The sequence below is a fragment of the Topomyia yanbarensis genome, chromosome 2 (genome assembly GCF_030247195.1).
Source record: "Topomyia yanbarensis strain Yona2022 chromosome 2, ASM3024719v1, whole genome shotgun sequence".
NCBI classification, from domain to species: Eukaryota; Metazoa; Arthropoda; class Insecta; order Diptera; family Culicidae; genus Topomyia; species Topomyia yanbarensis.
Genome location: NC_080671.1, coordinates 412413765 through 412432307, shown reverse-complemented (window position 1 = coordinate 412432307; position 18543 = coordinate 412413765). Strand labels below are relative to the sequence as shown.

Below are 18543 nucleotides of genomic sequence, written 5' to 3'. Positions count from 1 at the left end.
GAAGGAGCCAGTCGTCTGCACAAATCAACACATTAACTTTGCGGCATCTGTTTTCAGTCGCCATTTACGAAATGAGAGCAATACCCCAATGGTTTAATCCTTGGTTTCAAACCGCCGAATGCCACACAGCATCTAGGCTTAGGCTGATTTCGTTTGGAAAAATATTATCTATTATCCACCACCCGCGATAAGACCCGCAATACATTAAACCTTATGGTATCCCTGGGGTATGATGTCTCTGAAAGAACACTCAAAATTATTGCAATTAATTTTGATTAAGTACGCCTGAAGAACCTTTCTTGCCTACTGTACAATGCAAACAGCGACACACAACCTCAATAGATTGTAATCGTTTACAATGAAACGCCAGAAATGGCTTTGTGCTATGCGTCGATCAACATAATCTAGCAACCAATGACGAATCCAGACCTCAAAATACAAAATTTTATGAATAATTGAGCCATAAACAAAAGTGTTTTATTGTGAATTCAGGAAAGGATAAGTTTCGGAAAAAATTACACTTGTGTCTTATAAATTTAATCCATTCGTGGAGGATAATGCAAACAGTGCACAATTGGCCACAAAAACCCAAACAGAAACCGTTGATTGAAGGTGAGTTCAAACGTATCTGTGTTCAAAATTGAACAGTCTTCATTTTGAAACCTATTTTACACCAGTTGCAATTACCTTTAAGGCAGTGCAATGAGTCAAAAATTTCCGCTGGAACCGCCTCGAGAATATTTTACCAAGGACAGTCATTATTTTCCCACTACTCACATAACGGCAATTAGTAAATAACACTACTAAATTGTCAAACAAAATTCGTACTTCCTGCTCGCAATGTCGTGCCTCACGCATGAATCATGAGCAGGAAGCCCGAAACAAATGTTCAAAGTGAACGCATGGTGCTCGATTACACAACTGATGGCGAAGCAGGGTAATTTTCTTTGTTTCTTCGTACATATACCTCAATCGCTACCGAACTTATTGATTTGAAAAACATTCGTCTCGCTCGTAAATAATGAATGAAATTAAACTTTTCTTCCCAGCGATCATAACGCATGACTGTTCGCCATCCTCACGTGCACTGCTAACTGCAGCTGCATTCAACTGGCGATGAATGATTGCTACAACTGGCCCCGCATTCGCGTATAAGAATAAAAAAAAACCGTCCCACCGAACGAAGAGTGGGAGAGCGAAATGGCAATTGCATGCCATGCGCAGAACATGCCGCAGGCGATTTCACTTTTAATTCAGCAGAAATTGGAATTACTGCCAGTTGCAGTGTTTCAACGCCTCACGCGCCTGTTTGTGTGTGTGTGTGTGTGATTGGGTCATGTTTTGTTCGGTACGGCCGGGCCTCGCGGCATGTCTGGCACACCACGTGACCACCCACTACCAACACACAGCAGTATCAAAACATTGCTGGATGCGCACCTCGGCATACCGGGCCCGTCGGCTCGGCAACGCTTCGGACCACAACACACATGTTGCTCCACCATGATTCAATGTTTTTGTTTTGATTCCACCGTCGTTCGGCTGCCTGCATTTTGTCATAGTTGGCAGCCCTGACCGGGCTACCAACTGCGCCAAATGGGTGCGATTTTCACCAACACAGTGATCACAGTGGTGTCGAAACATACTGCCGCCAGTCGGTCACAGTCAGTTTTCTTGCTCATGCCGCGGTAGAACGTTTTCGAAATCATAGCTCGGGCGGCGAAGGACGACTCTAGAAAACTGGAAATGTCTAGCCTTGAAACGGAACTGTTTCTAATTATAAGCTACGGTCTTAGCGTTCATCACAATAAGCCATTGTCTAGTTTGTATTAGCCGAGGAGGGTTCTCGAGCGGGAAATAGTGTTTGGAAGTGCTTTCCGAGTGTATCTGAATAGTGATTGAAATTGTAAGCGAGCGCGAGAGATACAAAAAAACAGTTTTAGCAAAACAAAGGTGATTGTTGTTCCGCCCCACGGTCAATCGAGGCTCTTCCTACTCCCGTGAGACAGGACAAACGAGTGCAGTGAGTCATCAGCTTCAATGCGACGGCCAACGCAAAAAGGACTGATGAACGACACCCAAGTGAAAATGATATCGATTACGCGCTAGTCGAAGGCAATACTGTCCAGCGGTAATGTCATGTGCATGAACAAGTGTCCTCCGAGTAGCAGCAGCAGCAGCAGAAGGTGGAAAAGTGTAATGAAAAATTGATTTTTCTGCTGCTTCCCTTCCATTCGTTGTGTTGCTACCCAAAACCACCACCAGAAGAGATATCGCATCCAATCGTGTAAATCTCTAGATCAATCGAGCTAAAATAGCTTAGTGCAAATGGGCATTTACCCGATGAACTAGATAATGCTCCCTTAATCAATTGCCACCTTCTTGGCGATGGAACATACTCGATCAACCCACTTGCCACCAGTGTGAAAGAAAGCGAAAGAAAAAAAAACATAACAAACGGCCGACCGACCACCCACCAACCCACAACAAAAACTGCTTACTTGTCAAGGCTAGTTGCAGCTCTAACGGTACAAAGTGAAACGCTGTTTGTCGCAACTGTCTTGAGCTATGGATGTGTTTTTTGGTTTACGAACTACAAACAGATGACTTGAACGTTCGTAGGAATGAATATCAAATACCTGATGAGGAATCTGCTGTCGAATGCGGTTTTGTTGAATCGAAACTGGGAGTAATAGAAAGAAAACTGTAAACTGTTTGCACGATTTTAGCTGGTATTCAAATCCACGGATTGTTTTCTTTATTTCTGAGCACAGGATGTCAAATTTTGTGACGGCTCGATAATTGGGTGCCAAAAAAAACAAAAATGATTTAGTGCTGTTGGAATAGCTGGAGGCATCTTAATAAGGTTTCATTTGTCTCCATAAGGAATCCTTGAGTATTAGAGCTATAGTCAACTATTTTGGGGTCATTTACCTTGCGTTCGCAGTTGGCATTTTATGAACTCTTCGAAAGAATCAACGTCCACTCGGTGGTGTTTCAAATTTTTCGCCGATGTAGGGTCTTTACATTGCCATAATTGGTAATCCAAAAAATAGTGGAGGAAAGAGGTTATATTTAAACGAACACCTTGACGTTAAAATACTAGGTACTAGGTTCCTTATTCTATTGCTTGCAAATTTCATTCAAACCTCAATGGCCACATTCTATCGACATAGTAACTTACATGTCTAACATTCAAACAGGCATGCTTGTCATGGTTGTGAAGCTGAGTTTAAAGTTTTAAACACCCATACTATAATAATGGTCGGAGGAGTTGAATAGCTTGCTCAATACTACACTAACTAGACTGGTTCAGCTTTAGAATATCCGCTCTGCCATGCCCTGCTAATTCTTAGTAATCCTTGTAGTCCAAAGTAAAATTGTTAGCGATCGGTTTTGTCTACGGTCCTTCCAAAACTTTTAAAGTTTATTTTTACTTGACCTCAGAACAATTTTGAATTATGGAAAACTTGCTTTGTACTACAAAGTATTTCAGTAGTCTTCCCATAAATACTACGTACTCACCGATATTAATATAATGATTATAAAACCATGCCGTGTACCCTACAATCGATCCAAATCATGCACAATTACTAAGGACTCAGAATAAAATCAGCAGAACCTGGTGGAGATGGTTGTAGGGCTATGGAGCGGGTCGGCAACACGCCGAGTTGGTAGAGTAATATGATCCAGCATAACCACAGCTACATAAAACAATATGGATTTTGGCTTTGGCGTAATTACAAACTTGATGCAATTTACCAATTAATTCACGTAATGATGCGATATAACCGTATTCGATTTAACGCAATTCACGAAAGATGAACTTTCCTTGCGTAGTACTATAAAATTTAACTTTTTTTTTTTCATACGTTTATTTGACACGGCATTTGCAAAAGCTCTTTACGCCAGTTTCTTTTTTTTACATAGCACGTTACAAAAATCCTTAAGACTAATTTTAACTATACTAGTACTTTGTCTAAAACTAACACTGAAATCACTTTATTGTTTGCTTTTTTCCTTACATTGTTGTATTTCATAATGATCTAGTATTTTCGGGTGTATTTATTTACTTTTTTTTCTGTTATTGTCTAAATTTAAAAACTAAATATTCTAGGACACTTTAATTGGTGAATGATTAGCCTTGGATGAGAGTATGAGGAGATGAATTTAATTAAATTTTGACAGACGCTGTTTTTAGAAAATGATAGATAAGTTCCATGTATAGAGGATCGCGATACGCCAGGATGTCTCTAACAGGAACATGGATTGGTCTTCCTCGGACTTGTAAAGAATCTACTAATTGTGATCTGGCTTCACGATATTCAGTGCAGGACCAAACAACATGCTCAATGTCATGGTAACCTTCTCCACAAGCACAATGATTACCCTCAGCGAGCCCAATACGACGGAGATGCGCATCTAAAGTATAATGATTGGACATGAGCCTAGACATCACACGGATGAAGTCCCGACTTACATCCAATCCTTTGAACCATGCCTTCGTTGATACTTTAGGGATAATTGAGTGTAGCCATCGTCCCATATCTCCATTGTCCCAAGATGTTTGCCAACTAGCAAGTGTCCTCTGTCGAGAAGCGCTATAAAATTCATTGTAAGCGATGGGTCTTTCATATATTTCACCATCTAGTGCACCAATCTTGGCTAAATTATCAGCTTTCTCATTGCCCGGAATAGAGCAATGGGCGGGAAGCCACACTAGGGTAAATTTATAACATTTTCTTGTCAGGTTACTCAGAGATTCTCGTATCTTCCCCAAAAAGAATGGATCGTGATTATCAATCCTCTTTGAGCGTAGAGCTGCAATTGTGCTGAGACTATCAGTGAGGATAAAGTAATGGTTCGGGGGTAAAGTATTAATTATTTGCAAACTATAGTGAACTGCTGCAAGTTCCGCTATATAAACAGAGGCGGGTTCTGCAAGTTTGAGAGAAATTGAAAAATTATTGTTGAAAATACCGAAACCAGTCGCCTCACTGATTCGTGACCCATCAGTGTAAAACATTTTAAGGCAGTCTATGTGTTGATATTTACTTGTGAATATTTTAGGGATCTCCCGCGAGCGTAGATGATCCGGAATTCCACGAATCTCTGCTTGCAAGGACGTGTCGAAGAATAAAGTGGATTCAGGAATATCTAGTATATTGACGTATGTGGGAACATACCTAGCAGGCGTTATTTCTTGTGACATGTGATTGAAATACACTGTCATGAATCTGGTTTGGGGTTGAAGCTCGACAAGTCTTTCAAAATTTTCAATTACCAGTGGGTTCATAACCTCACATCGAATAAGTAAACGAGAAGAGAGATCCCAGAATCGGTCTTTTAAAGGAAGAACTCCCGCTAGTACTTCAAGACTCATTGTATGGGTCGACTGCATGCAACCTAAGGCAATTCGTAAACAGCGATACTGTATCCGTTCCAGTTTAATAATGTGAGTGTTCGCAGCTGAACGGAAACAGATGCACCCATATTCCATTACTGAAAGTATTGTTGTTTGATACAATCTTATCATGTCACTTGGATGAGAACCCCACCATGATCCAGTTATTGTTCGCAGAAAATTTATCCTTTGTTGGCATTTCGTTATTAGATACCTGATGTGGCCTCCCCATGTGCCTTTAGAATCGAACCAAATTCCAAGGTATTTAAAAGTCAGGACTTGGGCTATCGTTCTACCAACCAACTGAAGCTGAAGCTGAGCTGGATCACGCTTCCTTGAGAAAACGACCAACTCTGTTTTCTCTGTAGAGAAATCGATGCCCAGCTTTAAAGCCCAAATTGATAAATTATCCAAGCTATCTTGCAATGGTTGTTGTAAATTTGAAGCTTTTGGTCCTGTGGCAGAAACCACCCCATCATCTGCAAGTTGTCTTAAAGTGCATGGGCTGACAATACAATTATCAATGTCATTCACGTAAAAATTATAGAGAAGGGGGCTTAGACAAGAGCCTTGTGGGAGGCCCATGTAACTTATTCTGAGTGTCGCCAAATCGCCATATGAAAAATGCATGTGCTTTTCTGACAATAAATTGTATAAATAATTATTTAATATCGGTGAAAGACCACATTGATGTAGCTTCTCCGAGAGAACATCAATGGAGACTGAGTCGAATGCTCCTTTTATGTCTAAGAACACAGACGCCATTTGTTCTTATTTTGCGTAAGCGAGTTGGATTTCTGACGAAAGTAGCGCCAGACAATCATTCGTTCCCTTTCCCCTCCGAAAACCAAACTGGGTATCTGATAGCAAACCGTTCGCCTCAACCCAATTGTCGAGACGTCGTAGGATAATTTTTTCCAACAATTTCCTGATGCAGGATAGCATTGCAATCGGTCGATACGAGTTATGATCGGAGGCTGGCTTTCCCGGTTTTGGAATAGCGATAACTCTCACTTGTCTCCAGTCGTGCGGGACAATGTTCTGCTCAAGAAGCTTATTGAATAAATTCAACAAGCGTCTTTTTGCTAGGTCAGGCAGATTCTTCACCAAGTTGAATTTAATTCTGTCTAGTCCCGGAATAAAATTTAACTTATCAGGATTTAAAATAAATAATCGTACAAATAAGTAATTTTTGATGCTCGTATATGTCAGACTCAGTAGATAAACATTTACACGATTTATTCTTAATGTGTAACTGATTTATTTCTGTTCTCATCGATGGGACCCGCATCCGCTGTTAGAGCAAATATTGCAATATCTATAGAGGATGCAGAAGCTGATGTCTGCCACAAAACATCTAAATTTGTCAATTAAGAAATTTCAAGAACAGCTATATAAAAACATATAGAGGACATCACTATATCTTGTACCAACAAGTTGGTTGGCTTTTCTTAGGTCTATTAGCCGAGACCTGGCGGCACATGCCCAAACAATATGCTCGATATTGTGATAGCCGACGCTCATACCTAACTAATAGCACCGAGCTCAATACGTCGGAGATGCGCATCCAGTGTGTACAACAAGCCTTGTTGATCAGAATGCTCGTTAAACACGGAAAATAATAAAATCAAGTTTTTGAATTTTCAATTCTACTATGTTTCTCGCTTTTCTTGAAAAAACCTAAAATGTTCAAATATTCAAGTTTCGTAATTTTACCTATACGGAGTTCTTCAGTGCCGGCACTAGGAATCCTACTCGAGAGCATCGAATGTAGCCGCCTTTCTAGTTCTACATTGCTCCATTAGGTTTGTCAACTTTTGAGTATCCGTAGATGAGCAATGCTGAAAACTTTGCTTGATTACATTCCATAACTAACTTAATACTAAACTAAATTTATGCTGAAAAAATCGTAGATTCGTTAGTCTTACTTTACTTTACCTTCTTTATTTTACTTCACCCTTTGAAGCATTCACCTTTGCTAAAGAGTTCGCCTTCGAATCGCTCGGAATAACGCCAAATCAAGGTAATCTGAAAAGATTTTTGCTATGAAGCACTTACGGGAGCATTGTTCCCAGTGCCTTCGATGTTTTATCAATCGAATAGCCTCAATAGAACTGAAGCTACATTGAATAGCAGCTTATTCTGCGGCATACACTGAAGTAAACTCAGTTTGTAGAAAGCGGTAAACTTTAGATTGAATACTCAAATTGACCCGTCGCGTTTTGATTTATCTTACAGCAGTCTCGGAATTCATCATACAAAATATTTGCAATCATATTCAGATATTCCAAGAATCTCAGCTTTCCAAGGTATCCTATAATGGTTCTTGCAGGTCGATAGCTTTGGGTCTCATATCCAAGGTGCGGAAAACTCGCTCACCGCCATGAGCGTACATGAATTTGTTTCCTTATACATCGTCGGGGGTTTACGCTCTCTTCAAAAAGATACAGACCCACACCACTCGTTCCGCATCACACCGTATGCGATTACGAAGAGAGAGAATCGGAAATCGCAAAATTTTTTAACGCGTTCCGCATTGCCGATGCAGTGAGGTAATGAGTGCCATCGAACATATTCGGCAGCGAACATGTTCGTTCGGAAAAATGATCCAAATCTTCGTGCGCAATCCTGAAACTAAACGATTGAAATATATGGCTGGCCTGAAAATATCGGTAGGAGTCAGTGTCCGCCTGGACACCGCACGGAGTGGCAGTTTCTGCTGTGTAGGTTCAACTCGCAGTCATTTTCTTGCTGCGTGTTAATTCTATCATGCGCATGTTATCGCTCGAGTTGAACTCTACCATTATATGTACAAATGCCGTACTTACGATGTAGACGAGATGTGTAGTAATGTACATTGGTTTAGATTTGTTTGGATTTAGTTTAATTTTCAATGTTCAGGCGCGTTCGGCTCCTTCCATGCGCTGCATTCGAGAGGAAACTTAGATTTGTCTTCTTTTCTATGCCAAAAAATAATCTCGAAAGTTGTGCGTTTTATAGCATATCATTGCGCGAATATATCTCACTACTTCCGGTGATATGCATTTGCATAAAATTGACAAAATATCGATTGTTGCTGATCAATTTTCTTGTTTTTAACTGTAATGATAATATCTTTTGCTTCAATCATATGATTATCCACGTTTAGGTGGTTTTGGCTTGAGACGGTTGAAACCTGACTCAGTTTCGAGATCAAACAAAAACACATTCGTGCTAGGGCATACGAGTCCGGCGCATAAAGTTCATACCTTTTTGTGTGCATGAAATTAGGTGTGAATAAACAGATAGAAAGGGAATCATATGTATCAACTAATAACAATATAATAAAATATAATAGATAAATCGAAATTTTAAAAACAGTTTACCAAACGAAATTTTCTCTGAAATGCTGTTAAGTTTATTAAGTTTCTTGGAACTTATAATTGGAATATGGATTGCGTGATATTTAGTAACAAGGATCACCGTTCTGGCGGAGTAACTATTAGGTTTGTTCCAGTACACGGAAGTCACTCCGGAGTAAACAGGAGCAAAAAATCTTTGCTCCTTTTTACTCCGGTTTGGTACCAGAAGAAGAAAAAAGAGAAGAAGAGAGTACAGGAACTATTTTCTCCGGAGTACTTCCAGTTTCTTCTGGTACTGGAACAGACCTATTGGTGTTTGTTTCAGGCAAGATTTGTTCACAAAAATAGATAAGGCTAGTAACTAGGACTATAACCATTCATGTATGCGCTTACAGTTGTATTATCTATAGCATTGCAGTTATTGATATTAGTCTGAAAGGATTCCGCTGGAGCAGTGCTGCCAGGGACATTTTCAGTTAGCAGTGAAAATGATATTTGAATAGATATTTTCGTTATATTGCATTATTATTGAAAACTGATAAAAACACATAAATGTAAACAAGCTTTGTCTATCTTTCCTATGCTATGGGCTATTGAACAATTGGGCAGGTCATAGCACTCTGATAGAAGCATCACTCTTGATAATCAGAGGTTTTTAGTGTTTCTTGATACAAACAAACCAAAAAAAAAAGTTTAGCATAAAAGGTTTCGAGTGATCGGTGTGAATGAATTTGTTTTTAGACATCATTCAAAAACCGGGGATGGAAAACGTGTGCAACTTTCGTAGCCATATATTTTTCCAATCATGATAACTGGCCAACAACATTTCGATCCGCCTCAAATTGTTTAAAATCACAGTATTTTCAAATCGATTGGAATTTCAGAATCGGACAAGATCAGTTGAGTTTGAATCTAATATTAATAGTAGATCCCATGTTATATAATACTTTCAGAGAAAATTTTTTAAATCTCACGGTATAAAGATACTTTCCTAAGATTCAAATTTGAAAAATGTTACATGGTTAATTTTACGAAGATGCGAATTTTAATCCAGGTCGCAATTCTATGATTGTGAGTATTGTGTGAATTATATTAGAATTTAAACTAAACTGTTCTCATTAGGGTCAGATCCAAAAAAAATGTGAAAAGCCTTCAGACAGCACAGAAAAGCTGTTAGGAAAACTTGGAGTCTCAAACCGAATTACATCTTTGAGTTTATATAAAAAATTGTTTAATAATGTTCTTGTGTGGTGTCAGATGAAAGAAGTGATGACAATCCTGTAAAAGCTTAGCTATCTGCTGAGAATGGTGTCCATTGCGATAGCTGGAGCACTTACGACACAGAAATGCGTAGAACTGAAGAACTTATAAATACTATCAATTTGGACAGTCTTCGGCTATCTTTTCCAAGCAATTGGATTTTTGCAAAGATTCTAGTGGAATTCTATTGTGCTTCGGAAAGTAAACATTAAGTAGTAGCTTATTACTGAAAGAGAAGCACATACCACAGAGAACAAACGTCCATCTTTAGCGTTCAACTTGTGTAAAAATCACTAACGTTGTCGAAGCTAATTGGGATATCTCCACCCGGTGCGTTACTGTCGTCATGTTTTTAGTGACCGAGTTCGATAGATTGAAAATCGAATTGTAATGCCTGAAGATATTTAGGTTTGAAGAAAACCATTTTTGTTGTAAAAATCACTGTCAACTGTCCAAACAAGGGGTTCTTTTGAAAATTTTCTCCAAAAATAGTCTTGTTATCCAGTGTACCGCATTCCTCTGTATTTGACTCCTAAAGGGCACAGACTCTGGGTCTTACTATAAAAATTGATTCCGTCAGACACTAGTTACACTGTTACCAGTTATATTATACATAAATAATACATTTCTATGCATTGTGATCAAAAAATATAACACGTATAGCATAAAATATGGTTAACCCTTAACGCTGTTTTAAAACAATATTACGCAAAACATCTCAAAATTATCACAGTAATGTATTGAAACTATGAAACAATTTTCACAAAAGTTTAAAAAAAAATTATTTGCGCCTTTGAGGGTAATATGACTCCCATGTTTGGAAATAAAGTAAAATGTGATATCAATTGATACAAAAATATCTATTGCACATTTTTAAAAGACCTATTATGTACAACAATAATGTTGCCAAAAACGGAACCTATTTGTTGCCAAAATCTGAGTGTACCGAAAAGGGAGCATGCAAAAATCGGAACGTGCCAAAAACGGAATCTTACTGTACTATCATTGAACAGCCTCCAAGAAACATAAAAAACACATATCGTCAATACTTCCACCATTCCATTACACGTTGAAAAACCTTGTCAATACGCTCCAGTATTGACAAAACAACTGAACGTGTAAAGACCGCTAATATGGAACACAAACAAGATCAAACATTCTTTACTAGTATATATGATGATTGACAGCAGGAAAAACAAAAAGCACCACAAAAAGTATAAGCAATCAAAACATCGGGAAAACAATATTTAGAACAGATGGATAAATCGTACCCGGAACATCACGTTCCAAATCCATTCTTGACCGCTCATCATTCCGAATTAGACCCACATGACATCACTGTGAACAGCCTAGTGAAAGAAACCGATTCCACGCACCCCGGCTTGGCCACAAAGTCAACTTACTGTACTATCATACTACAAATTATGCAAAACATCAAACTGTCTTGAAAACAAAAACTCGAAAGTCTGTTAATGATTAGCGGCTCTTAAGCGTTCAATAATCCATTGTGGTATAACAAAATATTGAACGCGTAAAGTCCGCTATTCATTTTTACCTATGTGGAATATGAACGATATACAAAGGGACAATCTGCTCGCTTAGCAAATTACAAACACGCACATGCACTCGATACAAAACACCGCGGCAGCGTCAATGCAAACAATCGCAAGCACCGCTCCCGCTCGCATGCGGTGGGAATTGAATCGATTTTCGATTTAGGCGAACATAGATCGCGATCCAAATTTTTGAGGAAGAATCGCATTGCCGAACGGATCCGATCATCATAGTTCGGATACAATTCCGAACATGTATCGGAAAGAACCTAAATTGCAGCGATCCAAGGTGAGCGTAAGAGTGAAAAAATACGAACAGGTGAGATACCATATTCACTTGGCTTTGGCCGATCGGGCGCTCAACAGATGCACACACATAAACAAGAAAAACAGAATAAAGTATCGGAGGTAAGTGAGTGCGCATGAGCCTTGAGTGAGCGTAAAACGATGCGATTCTTCCTATCCTTGCTCATATCATAAACCACACAATCGTTGGCAAGTCACCTTAGCGTACAGGGATTGTCAATCTATTCACCATTCTCATTGAGCCAACGATCATTCGCTTAGACATGAATCATAGGGGTGGACCTTGTAGCTAAAGCTTAACAGGCAATAAATTTAGCATAAATTGTGCGAACTTGGTGAAAGATTAACTGGTACTCAGAAAGAATGTTAAAAAGTGAAACAAAAGCCTCCTTAGACTCCAAGAAAACTGATTCCAATTGCTCTTAATGATCATATTCCATTTGAATTCTTGTTTATAGCAACGTAAGGTTCATGTTCATGTTCATGAACCATGAAATGACTACCAAACTTGGAAACAAGTCACTGACTATGAAAACAAGTAAAGGATACCCTCAAAGCAGAGTTCTACCACCCTTACTGTGGTCATTAGTCCTAAAAAAGCAGCATTAAACTTCACTTTGAGGAGCGGAAAGTGGGAGGGCCCGTATAAAATTTCTCAAAAACAATCACAATTTCACTCACTCGAAAAAGAAAATATTCCATATCAACAACTTTGCTTGAACGGAACAGAAATTGAAATATCCGATCACAAGTTTTGTCAAGCGAAATTTGTTTCTATTTTCCTTTTTTATTTCGACTATACAGGGTATTTGGTTCATGGTTAAGAACCTCTCGAGAGATGATTGACTGTTATATTTGGAGAAAAAAATCGTTCTACACATACCTTCAAATCTCAACCGTTACTAAGTAACTGAATTTTTTGTGTTAAAAACTTAGTTGTCCTAAAATAGCTCTAACTCAAAAAATATACTTTATATTTCAATTTTTTTTGGATCCATTGAATAGGTGAGACAATTTTACATTGAAAAATGTTCTTGAATGTTTCAGCTAATGAGATTAAGTAACCTTTTCACTGTAATTGATTTAAAATATAACAATTTTGATCGATTTTTCGTTCATTTCGCGAAAATTCTAATAGATAACGTCACCGTTTTAATATTTCAAATTTTTAGTCTTGAAGAGTTGTATAATTTGTTCTTTGACATGATACACTTATCTTGTCTTGTTTTCATGTGTTTGGGTTATTAAACTTGGATATTTTTATCTCAAATTCACTAATACTAGCTCTTATTGAAAAAATATGGCACTTATTGTACCTTTTCTTATTTTATTCGAAAGCCAGAAAAATTTTGCAGAGAAAAATGTTTTAATACCTTTCAGTTAAGTGAATTTAGTATTCTTTTAGAAGTTAATTAGTTTAAAGTTAATGTTATTATTAGCATTTTCGTTATTTTCTTAAGACAGTAAATAATAAACTTCACCATTATTATCATGGAATTAATGCATCTCAGCACGTGCTGCAATTCTCCCTTTGACTCCATTCAATTATCTCTTTTAGTTTCGAAGCAAAATCATTTTGATCTTCTCGTTTCATATGCAAAAACAACGATTTCGTACCCACTACATTTGTGATGAGGTCATGCTGTGTTAACTATTAAATTGCAGCGAAATGAAAAGAGATATACACAAAATGTCAAATAACAAGGTGTAGAGAATATTAAGGGGCACCAAATGAACAATAGTGACTATAAATTTAGTTGATTAATAAATAGAATAATTACAAAACTCTTCAAAAAATGCAAATTTTGAGTTATTTTACTAGTAAAAAGTCATTTAGTACACTTAACTAAAAGAAATCTGTACATACATTGAAAGGAAATTTTCTCAGCTTTCCAATAATGCCCTGATAATGGCGATATAAAGTATATTTTTAAGATTAGAGTCTTTTAAGAACTTGCAAATCAATTACAGGAAAAGTTTAGAAGTGTAATTACAAGAAAACGAGAAGAGATAGAAATATCATGTAGAAGAACAAATTATAAACCGTCCTCAAACCTATCTTTTGGATGATAGATATTACTATAATCATAATTCATTATTTTGAGAAAACTAACAAAAACCTCATCAAAAAATCCAACTTTGAACTACTTTACAACTAAAAGGTAATTAAAACTAATTAATTAATTGAAAGATATTAAAACTAATTAATTAATTGAAAAATATGAGAACATTATTCAATAGAAAATTTTCTCAGCTTTCCAATGGAACTAAAAGATTTAAAGTACGAGGTATACTTTTAGAGTTAGAGGTATTTTAAGATACATAAGTTTTTTACACAAAAAGTTCAATAACTTTGTAACGGTTGAGATTTGATGGTATGTGTAGAACGATTTTTTCTCCAAATATGACAGTCAATCACCCCTCGAGAGATTCTTAATCATGAACCAAACACCCTGTATGTAATCACATTTTCTTTTTTACATTTTAACGACTTTCAATTAGCTAGAGATTACTGGATAGGGAAAGTTATGAAAATTTAAAGCAATAGTACTCAAGTGAGAGCAAAGATGTGAAGTGTACAGATCGGAAAACTAGAAGTGGCAGGGTCATTCGAACAGGTTTAATTCCTTGCGGGCTTAATTTTTGTTTTCTGCTGCTGGCAGGCAGGCAGCATAACTACGAATCACTCAAGTCCACTAGCATGTCTCCTGGCAAAGACAGACTTGTCCCTTCTTACCGAGAGACCCGACTATGTTTCTATTGATATATAATTACTTATCTTGCAACCAGTAAATTGTAAACCTGACGGCTTACACCGTTAAATGGTTAAACGGGAGTAGTAATGCGCCCTAGAGTCAAGATTTGAACAGGCAACATTTGAGTATAGAGCCAAATGTTCTAACCATTATACTATTCTAAAGCTATGACGACTTCTCGGATGAACTCATGAAGGTCGCATAGGCAACAGTGATATTCCTTCGCCTCTCAAATCTGGGAAATTTATATACAGAATTTAATAGGCACCCTTTTATCGAAATGGTTTAAACACATAATATTTAAGATTTATCTGTTTCACATTAGAACAACTCAAGCCTGTTGTATCTAGATTCCGGACACTTTATTCCCTCTTAAGCAGCGTCTATAGTGCTCTGATGTGAAATGTTTTGACAGCGATTTGTATGAATATTACACATGTTTCAGTGGTGAAAGATTCGTCTCGATGTAGTATCAACAAAGTTATACTAGTTGGGAAACTAGAAAATCAAATTGATCCTGTACAACCACGTCGAAAACCTGATGTGATCAATTCGAAAAATCGCGAAAACGAAATTCAAAATGGGCGCCAAGCAGGTTCCCGAGCATAAGCTTTATCTGGAAACAGCACTGGTCGATGCATCCAGAAAATTTATGTTTATTTTCGCCGGTAAAAATGCACAGAAACTGATGATCTGGTAAGGAATTTGCAGCTATATACTCAAAACCAAGCATTTCATCACCAGCAAAACGATGGACTTAACTATAGGCAATAGTTCTTGAGAAATGTGGACTGCTTTTCATTTCATTGCGGACTGTTCTTGAGAAATGTGGACTGCTTCAAATGTCCAATTGCAATCTGGTCAGATTTGGCACAGCTGTCACTAGAGCCGAGAGGTGGCAAAGTGATACACGGGAAAAAAATTGTTCGTGAAATCGCAAATTAAATGCCATGAATTATGGAACAATCTCGATTTTACGTTACGACAATAGGAACATGAACAAAAAATTTTTTTAATGATTATGCTTAATTTTTCTACAGTAACGTCTATATAACGCATTTATTAGTGAAGATATTCGTTTTTGTTTTGTGAACTTCAGTCAATATTTCCGCCATAACATTACCAATTCAATTGTCTGTACGTGAACTATTTCACAACTTTATGAAAATTATCCATAAATCATTATTCATGATTTATTACATCTTGAACATTATCTAGTTTTCGTGGTTGTGAATTAGTTCACAAAATCATAAAATATTATTCATGTATACTTAATACCAACTAATACCAACTGATTAATGATTCATAGTGAATTAGTCCCGACTAACCATTTGTGAACTAGCTCGCAAAATCAAAAAAAAAACCTGCATTCGTGAACTGGTTCATGATTCCTACACACCAAAAAAATATGAATTTTATCGTTGACGTAATTGCAAGCATGACAGAATTTAACAAACCGTAATTCACGAAATGACGAAATATAACCGCGCTCCGTTTAATTTTACATGAAACCTGTACATTACATGCGCAGTTACATCCAATTACACTTACTGCCATTCAGAACAAACGCTATATGTGGAGTAAAATTACGTGATTTACGAAATTCAACGACATGTAAAATTAAAATCAAACTTAAAAGTCAGTCATTTTTGATGCTCGTATATGTCAGGGTCAGGAGACGTAAATTTACACTATTTTTTCTAGGTGTGTAGTATATTAGTCCCAACTCACAAGTTCACAAAATCACGAAATCTTATTCATAGAAACGTGAACTGGTTTTTTGATTCCTAGTGTAATAGTCAAACCTGACCGTGCGTGCCCGTGAAATTGCCCACGAAATCATAAAATATTGTTCATGTATTAGTGAACTGTTTCATGATTTTCAGTACAATATTCACGACTGACTATTCGTGCTCGCGAAATAGTTCCCTAAATCATGAAATACTCATAGATTCTTGAACTAATTCATGCTTGCTAGTACATGCTTCAAGATCTATCTTGAGTGCTTGTGATATTTAGAAGATTTCCCTGATAATTTTCAATGTCATGCAACTCTGGACATGGTCATGCAATTTTCACGTGAACTATTTTACAAAATTCAAGTTTTTCATGAAATATCATATAGTTATGTCCAGCTTCTAGATTCATAGTCACGTTACTCTGAGTAAAAAATCTGATATTAATTAATTATAAACATGAGTAATTTTCCTACACGTGTAAAATTCGAAAGTGAGCTAAAGAATAAAAGATCACGATAATGTACAAATAAATAATGAAAATCGTGACTAAAATCTTCAAATCGTGAACATAAATCACGTTACCGTTGACTAAAATATCAAAAATCATGGCTAAGATAATGAAATCATGAACAAAAATCACTCTACTTGTGAGTAAAATCTTATGATTATTTGAATAGAAATTGCAGAAATAGTGACTAAGATCATGAACATAAATCGCGCTACTCTGGCAGAAAAATCCGATAGTAAACTCATCAATAAAATATTACGGCAATGAGTGAGTGAGAAATTACGAAATTCTTGAAATTATGAACATCGTTTAAAATCAGGTTATTTTAATATAAATATCTTAATTATCTATTTCTTCAATTAGAATCTGTATCTCCAAATTATAAACAAGAATCATAACAAAAACTAAACATATTTAGGGAACAACCACAGTCACTCAACCCAGCATTGGAATGTAACACCATGTATATTTTTGACGCGAACTAGATTTTTCAAAACACAAATAGTTTCATGAATACGAAGTTTGTTATCCATAATTTCAGGAACTTGGTAACGATTCTCATAAATTGCTCAGTCCATGAATTTATGAACAGATTTTTCCGTTTCCAGTGTTAATGAGTAGAGCTTCGTCCACAAGAATATCAATCCACCCAATCGAAAAGTATTTGGCAATTATCAAGCGGATGTAAAAAGAAAACTGGAAAGAGGACTCAGGACGCTGCACAAGTGACTCGATATTGGAAAAAAAAATCCTTCTCAGGTTGACCAGTCCTGTGTCGGGGTTATGGCGCGGGCGCGCAAAATCAATTTTCTTATCTTGTCTTCCATATAGCACAACTTTTTTAATACTGCCCACATCAAGACGAAACATTCACCACTCAAACAAACATATCGCTGTTAAAAGAATCTAATTCCGCCCACAAAAAGCGATGCTACAGATTAAATAATGTGTTCGAATTCTACTACAAATGTCGACTAAAAGAGCCATTCTGCTATTAGATTCAGGGAAACATTTTTCAGTGAAATAAGTATGGACAAATGCTATTGGCATTGTCTACAAATTATATTATAAAATAATTGGTTGTACTATTTTAGTCGATACAAAAGATTAGAAACAGATTCAATGCGAACTTTTTTAGTGGAAATGGCGATTATTCAAATATCGCAACATCACTGTTTGACACTAACATGCGCAAAACTGTGTCTTCCTCCCGAAAACCGATTGCTACCTCGTCTGATTTTGTACAATTTGTCTTGAGAGCGGCCAGAAAACCAATTAACAATACACTGCTGACCAACCAGCCCCCTAAAAAGTTGCTTTTTTAATAACTATAAATACACTAATGAATAATACATCTGAAAGTTATCCTTCCTTTACAAACTTCCGCCTGTATTTTGACAGTTTGAAATCGTTACTGGTCAGGGTTGTGTGCCTTGCATTAATACCACTTAACCAGAACCTATGAATGCCGCGTATTTCAATATAAATCCAGAGTTCCTTACCTCGTGCGTGACTCACCTTTTGGAATAACCTTTCAGGATATCAAAGTATAACAAAAAACAAAATTACCAAAGTTTACTCTTGTTCACTGGTATCAAGAACAATATGCTCATGACAAACGACAGTATGTAATCTGGTTATGATAACCATTCAACGGTGGAACTGAACAAGTGACCCAA

General features: G+C 37.0%; 1 protein-coding gene across 9 annotated transcripts in view; it reads left to right on the top strand.

Annotated features, from left to right (window-relative positions):
• Nucleotides 1-18543, top strand: part of LOC131685081 (phospholipid-transporting ATPase ID) — a 139508-nt gene that overhangs the window by 60023 nt on the left and 60942 nt on the right. For 2 of the 9 annotated variants that reach the window (XM_058968515.1, XM_058968514.1), the window contains exon 1: nt 1641-2193. The exons of 1 other annotated variant lie outside the window; for it this stretch is intronic. The gene's annotated coding sequence lies outside the window, so the exon portion shown is untranslated. Of the gene's footprint in view, nt 1-1639; nt 2285-2375; nt 2526-18543 lie in introns of those variants that run through there. 6 more of the 9 variants (XM_058968512.1, XM_058968510.1, XM_058968509.1 and 3 more) reach the window with 6 other exon arrangements.